Here is an 8579-nt window from a genome sequence, read left to right on the forward strand (position 1 = left end):
AAAATATTGTCACAAAGTGGTCGTAAGTGATATATACAATTTACATATCATCCTTTAAGAAGTCCCCTGGCTGCTGTCATATGTTCCATCTTTTTCCAGTTCATGCTTCGTGGTGCAACTTCAGATTTGATATCCTGATCACATTTAAAATACAGTATTGCCTCTTGCTGCAGGAATTTGTATGTTACCAAAGTGTTGATGGGACTTTTGTTAAAAGAGCAATGTGTAGTACTGACAGCTAGCGTTTTAAAATGGTTAACAGCAGTCCAAAGTCCAAACATTGGAGCCGTGGCCCGTCCGCTCCTCCGGTGTGATTGAGTGGCAGTTTGCGAGTGTTAGCATCATGGCGTTGGCCTCACTTCACCGGCTGTGTGTCTCAAATACTCGCTGCATTGATAACCCAGCTGCACACGGACCACAGAGAGATGTGCCGAGGCTTTTCAGGTCGGGTAGAATCAAATGTTATGTTGAATTCTGTATGGATGCTCAAGATGTTCAACCCTGAGATGAAAATGCAAAATACATATCAAAGTTTAAAAAAAAAAAAGAATCAAATGTTATGTTATCTCTGTTGAGTTTGTTTGCTTGCTTCCATAGTTGCAAAAGGCTGTGTTTGCGTGCCAATTTGTTACATATCTGGCAATGGGTTGTTGAAATGGGCCGTGGACGGGATCATACAGGCCAAAACAAAAACAATCATTTCGGAATGGAATGGAAATTTCAAAGGAGAACGTACTGGCTGTAGTGTTGTTGTCAGTGAAGCCAATATTTAAATTTCTTTAATCTCTGTATGACATCTTGGTCATTTTATGATTTATTACAGCAAATATATTACATAGCCTATTAGTCCTTTAAAAATGAGTAAGAAAGAGATTTTACTTATTGGGTTCCCTTAAAGGAATTGTATGAATCATTGGCTCTCTGTATTTATACTCATCTTGTGCGCACAAACTAATGAATGAGTGGGACAGAACATGATGAACATCTATGTAATTATAATATGTTATTATTTCAATCGTGGTGAAAACCTCGACAATTTGATAGTGACTGTTGAAAACCGGGACAATTGTGTGTTTTACAGATATTTGTCAGGACTCGGTACATCTAGCTTGAAACCGGGACAAACCGGGACAATCCCGGACAAACTAGGACGTCTGGTCACTGGTATGATAAGAACAAATTCACTCTTATCTCTCTATGCTAGTGCCAGAAGCTAGTTAGCTTAGCTTATCTTAAAGTTCAGAAACAGGAGGAAACATCTGTAGCAAAATCCGGCACCTCTAAAGCTCACTAATTAACATATTATATAACATTATTATATTAAATGTAAAAACAACACATGTAAAAAAATTTGGACAGAGCCAGGTTAGCTTTTTCCCCTTGTTTCTAGTGTTTGTGCTAAGCTAACATGCAACTGGCATTAGCTTCATATTTGAGCAAGTATACAGTGAGAAAAATTAATATCTCATTCCCAGTTTCCAAGTCATTTGGTCATACCAGATTACATGCGGTTTTCTGAGTATTTTCAATTTACTTAAAATGCTTTTAGCTAATTTGACCACATACTCTAATTAAGTTTATCCCAGGAATTAAAAGGCCAGAGGTTGATGGAGTGAGTGATGGACTGGACAAAAGATAATGACAACCCTCCTGCTTTCCTTTTCCACTGTGTCCCCATATTCTCTTTCCTCCGCCCCATCACCACCACCCACCACCACTACTTCACTTCCTCCAACAGGGACCATGGGCTGTTTATCGACTTGGCTTCTTCTTCCTGTTTGTGGTACTAAGAGGCTGAAATTAGATCTGCATCGCCGAGGATTTGAGATAAATTGGGCAGCGGATCGGTCCTAACTCAATTTTTGTCTTGGTTTTCGGAGAGGGAAGGGGAGGATAGTTCGTCACGAAGCAGCAGAGAGGATAACACCAGATTAACACGGACAAGGATGGGGTGAATGGGTGTAGGGTGTGTGAGTTTTACAAATACATTATGTGATGGGACAGCACAGGAGTTGCAAGAATTTGGTGTTGTTGGCGGACATATATGTAGCTCATTCGGGAAAGAATTGTCACGGCTCTGGCCGTGACTCCAGTAGTTTTCCTGTGTTCTGTTTCCCCTCTGTCTCCCTCTCCCCTGTCTGTCTGTGTGTGTGTGGGTGTGGCAGGGGCGCGGCTTCCTCATCAGGCACCTGGTCTCACTCTCCACTCTGCACTCTGCACCTGTCAACAATCACCTAATCAACTCACAGTTCAAGAACACCAGCTTTCCTGCCAGTCCTCGCCAGATTGTTCTGCCTACCAGTTGGTATACTCTCGGCCGCTCTGTGTTATAGTTACCAGAGTAATTCTTGTGTTTCCTTGTGCTTCTAGTATTAACATTGTGTTCTCCTGTGTTCTGGATTCCAGTGCCAGCCTCCCATCAAGCCATCCTCATGCCGCCTCAGCTCATTCCTCCAGCCACTCCACCCTGCTCAGCAGCCTGCCTGTCCCCTGCCTTCTCCAGCGCCCTCACCACCTTTATTATAATAAATCCACCTGACTTTCAACCACCATCCAGCTGTGTCTGTGTCTGCTTCTGGGTCCTAACCAACAGCCCTCACAAGAATATTCCTACTATGCCCAAGGTTAGGGATCATCTAGCTTTGGCAAGGCCTCATCGTTGGCTGCTATCCTCCACTGTGGCTACCTCGGGTTGGCCCAAATGGCTGTGGTGCACAGGGGTAATCGGCCGCTCCCATTACAACTCCCGGGGGAGGGGGGTTTGCTCCTTAGCTCCTTTGTACGGTTAGGAGTCGGGGCGTTGATCTCACTCTTTTCACTATCCCACTTTGATCTGACTCCAATCCCTGACAGTTGATACTGTAGCTGAACCTGACACTCGGCGCTGCCTCTGAACAAATCTGGAATGGGAAGAGGTGAATGGGATTGAGACGAGCAGGGCTGAATGCCAGAGAATCTGTTGTTTTGTGTGCCAGACAGACATGATGACCCTCTTGGTTAAACTCAGCCCAAGAGGTCACGGCCCATACTGAAGAGGAGGGAATGCCCTGAGGGTAAACAAGTGTCTCTTGATGTTTATCTGTTCACATGGATGCATAAAATAGAACTTGGACATGATGGTGATATGGGATTGGGTGTCAGCATCTGTATAGGGATTCTGTTCTTCCAGGTGTGTAGATATTGTGGATAATGTACATACAAAACCTGGTCCTGGACATTTTTTAAAAACCAGATGAAGGACCATACGCAGGAGAGGAATATAGGAAAAGAAATGTCTTTATCACTGTTTTAAAGCCGCTTCTTTGACCACTAGTCACAGCCGTGGTTACACACACCCAAGCAGGTAGCTCTTTTGTAATGGAGACGTGAATCCCTGCCGTGCTGGGCTGACGCGCCAAGTCATGTATAGAAAAACCCTACAAGACACTGGAACTTGGGCATTGAGAAGTTGTAGCAGTTATTCACCGCGAGCATAAACTGTATGCACGCTGCACTGCTCAGCTCGCAGCTAGTTATGGCTGACTTCCTCTCACGGTCATCTTCCGTACACACATCCCTCGCTCTCTCTCTGTCTGTCTTTCTCTCTCTTGACTGCAAACACCGACACTCGCTAACATTAAGCACATAACCTATGCACTGAGTTATTCCTTAAAGCAGTTCGCTACTTGTAGAACACATTTTAGTTTAAAAAACATCTTAAAAATACATAATTCCCTGATGCTTTGGCATGGCGGGATGTCATCTCAGGCCAGCCGCATCTGCAAAGCTCTGTGATCCGAATGGTCACAGACGTGCTCCAAGGCCTCTTCTAGTCCGTCAAAGTGACAGACGGCCTTCAGATTATCGCCATTGTTAAGAAAAAAAATAAGTAAATGATTGAAAATATTTGGTTAATGCGACCTCTAGGGGAGAGTGTCGGGGCAAGAGAAAAAAGGGCAGTAACAAAAAACTTAATTTGATTCAAACAGAAAAGGGTCTTAAAGTCAATACGAACCATCTAAAATCAAAAATGGTGCAGGACTGCTACCTCGCTCAGCAACCAGGGTACTACTCAGCTGCAGAGCACTCAGGTCTGCCACTGGTGGCTATAAGATGTATAGGCTACTAGTACTAGTATGGCTGCAATATAGTTTCTCTGTTTGTATTTTTTGTATTTTCTTCTTGTAGCAGATTTTATGAGTGGATCTGAGACTGAAATGTCCAAATTCTGGGAGATTGGGAGCCATGCAAGTCTGTGATATGTAGTACAGTATATGGTCTTGCATCAGGGCTTGTCTCACACTGCAATCTACTGTTTTCGAGGGCCTTAAGTTTGCCTGTGGGTTAACTGCTTTATTTGCTGCTAAGTCTAAGTGTACTAAAGAAGTTCAGAACATGTCAGAAGACATTTTGACAACAAAGAGAGAGCTTAACTTTCTCATAACTTTGTCCCTGATCTTTTTCTACAGTTCTGACAGCTGTATTTTTCCTGAAGGGACATTTCAGACTGAATGCTGCTTGGCCAGCCCTCCACAGGTGCTACAGATGGGCCCCACCAGCATTAGCTGCAAAGCTCTGCTATTGGCTGAATGGTAAAGAGCCATCAGCAATCCGAGCCTTCCCGAATTAAATTGAGAGAAAAGCCTTTTAAACAGTAAGATCCCTTGGGATACACGGGGGCGTTTAAAGACATTTGTTCCCTGTATTTTTGTGTGATGAATCAGTTGACTTTCAACCATTCACACAACAAGGTGTACATTTGTCTCTCTGTGTATACACTTATCAACCAAGCTTATCAAGCCTCACTGACGTGTTTTGGGCTCCACTTATGTTTTCTTAGGCATGCCTCCCACTCTCGATTCTCAGGATCACCGATGCAGTTTGCATACATCACTAACAGGCAAGCTGCAACACATTCTGCCTCAGGTCAACACTAAAACTGATGTTGACCGATTGGGCCTCTTTTCTGTCATCAGATCGCAAGCATACCTGAACAATACAGTGGAAAGAAACTAGAAATGTACATTTGTGGGATTCTCCACTATGTTAAGTTATATGCAGGAACTTCTAACCACAAGATCAGATGAGTATTTTCACTTTTAATTGGAAGTATTGTTAACTGAAGTATTGCATGTTCCTCAGAGGCCCATTTAAAACTCATACGGTAACAATAAATTGCTTTTTCATTTTTGCATATAAGCGTTAGACCAGAGGGGTCATTTTTAACCTTCCACAAGAGATTTTGGCATCTCTACAACAATGGTTTCTTTATTCACAGGATACTATTGGACTATTGAAAACTTGCTTAACACAGTATCAGTATATTCATTACATAAAAAAAAACACAGAGGTGAAGTACCAAAACCCACAGGCTCTTTCTCTTTCTTGGATGTCGAGATAGATGTGGGAAAGGTCCGTGTCATACTAGAGAGCTGTATTATCTCTTGGAGTACAATAATCTGCTGCCGTGTCCTCTTCCACATCCACAGTGCAACATTACATCACTCCTTTATTTAGAGGCCGTATCAATGTGACATCATGATCATCACTCTATACCTTCATTCACCACAGAGACGGGTGGCTGGGCCTGAAACTCAAGCCTGTGTATTATATGAGATGCAGAACATCAATGCTTGTCCTTGGCCATTCTGAAGGCTAATCAGATTTCATGAGGCAGAATATGGGGACAGAGTTCCAGTTTCCTGTACGCTCTGTCCAGATAACAGATATAGTGGACGTCTCACAAATAATGTAACGTCTCAAAGAGACCATCCTGTTGGTTAGTGTGTTTTTTGCCAAGGCTGGATTACCAGCAGGGCCCAGAAGACCCCCAGGTACAATGTGTGGCAATAAGTTTGAAGCAATAGTTAGACATTTTTGGAAATGTGCTGATTCACTTCCTTTGTGAAAGTTAGGAGAGAAGACCTATGAAGACCACACTGAATTTATCTTAAAGGAACAGTGTGTAGCATTTAGGGGGATCTATTGGCAGAAATGGAATATAATAACAATAAGTATGTTTTCTGTAATGTATAATCACCTGAAAATATGAATCGTTGTGTTTTCATTACGTTAAAATCAGCCGTTTTTATCTACATAGGGAGCAGGTCCTCTTCACGGGGCCGGCTGCCATGTTTCTACAGTAGCACAGAACGGACTAACCAAACACTGGGTCTAGATAGGGACATTCACATTTTCACATCAGCCACCGTAGTTTTCCTACATGATTGGCATACAAAATAGTTCAGTAAGGTCGCAGTTGGTTGCAATCTATGGATATGGGTCATATAAACAGCATATTCTGTTTGGATATTCTGAATTAGGCCTTATTCAAAATGGCACATTTTCTGATTAAGACATGTGGGATATGCCAAATATTATTCAGGTTTTAAAAGCATTTTTGGACATGTATACAGCACATTCAGAATATGCGTCTCAGTTGGGATTTTGACGACAGTTTGCGACACACGGCCTCTTGCCTGTTTGCTGCCACCTCTGTGCATTGTGCACAAACCAACTAGCTGACAGTTTGCAGAGATGCATGCCCAAAAGAAAACCCCACATTTCTAGTCAGAAGGAGAAACACACCTACTTCTAAACATTATGAAATGTTTTTGGATATGTGCAAATATCGCTATGCTGACCTTTTCAAGAAGGTGGTTGAAGGAATGAAAAAGGGAGGCTGTGTTCGCAAGGTCAAACAAGTCCACCACCAGATATGTTCATTTGAGTATGCACGGCTGCATGTAAACTTGGTTTGATTAATAGCGCAAGGATGCATATAAATTTAACTTTTCATTTGTAAGAAAACATTTGTGTAGTTCATATTCTCAAAAGTTGCATCGTCTCTCTTTAATTTTTTTTAATTTATTGTCAAGATTATCATCACCCAATAAAGCCAGCCCAGATATTTTCTTTCTAACAGACATATTTCAATACTGCTTTTACTTTCTAGTTGAGACCTCATGGTGAAAACTACCCCTCCATTGTATAATAGGATTTTCTAATGACATCCCTGGAACATAAACAATGTTAAAAATATAAAGCATTTCATGTTACATGCTTACACGGCTTCAAAGCTTCTTTGACAGGCGTTTAAAATGTACAGCTGGTTCAGAGTATCAGTGTCATTCAAGTAGTGTGTTTGTACCTCTAGGAGGTATCATGGTTGTCTTGGTGCAATTGTTACCGCGCTGTAGATCTTTTCTCTGTTATGACACGAAGGCTCTGTTAGCTCAGTGACTCACTTGTCAGGACGGGCTGACAAAAGAATCAAAGGGAGGAAGCATGTACAAAATATTCAGGTGACTGTGTGATGAAGCAAGTCAACATGTTGAACAATGAGTTCTGTCTATGGTTGACATCTTGTTGTTGTAGCGACGACTAGATAGATTTTTACACGACAAGAAACCATGTGCCTGTTCTGGAGAGTGCCTGAATATTTCCTAATGGCACAGCTGATGTGTATGTTCTAGGCACCTGGTAAGCAGACGGGATATATACATAGAAACAGGGAACATACGTGGTTTTACATAAAATGTAAATAAACCAGTAACATTTTAATGGCATTTCCCCCTTGAACAAACCCATGACAAACAAATAAATCCTTTCCCGTTCGCCGCAAAGCCACTAGCTGGAATGCCTCACCAATTACGAGCGTCTATGAATTGTGTCAAATGTTCCTTTTTTTGTCACTTCCTTCTTATTTTGGCTTTTTTTCCATCTTTATTAGACAGATGACAGCGTGGAGGCCGACTGGAAACGGGGGAGAGAGAGAGAGAGATATGCCATGCAACAAAGGTCTCGTAGTCAAAATTGAACCCGGGACGTTGCGGTTCTGTGGCGTGCGCTGTAACCACTCACCTACAGTACCAAGGCACTCCTTCTCACTTCCTACTAAACACATTAAAGCTTCGTCATCACCAAAAATGGAATGATTGTGGACAATAAAAGCCGTGGCTCTCAAAGCACATACCCGTTGTTAAGCTTTAATCACACGCTTTAAGGCTGCAGACATTTTATAACCCTTCAGTCCACAAAGCTGTTGTTTCTTAGGAATGCATTTACTGTTTTGATTTGATTAATCAAATAGTTAACTGGGTTTGCACGTACTTCACATTTGATGACTTTTTACTCCATTTTTTTGAGGCCACAGAAAGGCGTGTCCTGTCTTATTTACATCATAAGACAGTTAAATAAAAGAAGGAAGGAGTCATATAAGGGCAGATAATAGAGTTCAGAGAAAAGAGAAGGGAGAAATAAGACTCTAAATCAGGATGCACCATCTTTAAAGAGGATTTAAAGAGGAGAGAGGAAAGGACAGGAGGAGGAATTGTATAACGGGGTGATGTGGAAGGAGGTGAAAAATGGCTCTATTATAGGCCTAATAGAATTCCCCTTGGCCCCAGAGAGACACAGAATGGACTCTCCCTCCTTCCCACTTTGCCTCTCTATCCCCTCATCCCTCCATTTGCCCGGGCCGGAGATATAATTTCATCACTCCTCACTTAATTGTGTGCGTTGCTGGCAGAGGCTCACTCTCTGTTCCAGCAAACAGAGGCAGGTGGGAGAAGAGCAAGAGGAGCAGAATAATAGAACAG

The sequence above is a fragment of the Sebastes fasciatus genome, chromosome 20 (assembly GCF_043250625.1).
Source record: "Sebastes fasciatus isolate fSebFas1 chromosome 20, fSebFas1.pri, whole genome shotgun sequence".
Classification (NCBI taxonomy): domain Eukaryota; kingdom Metazoa; phylum Chordata; class Actinopteri; order Perciformes; family Sebastidae; genus Sebastes; species Sebastes fasciatus.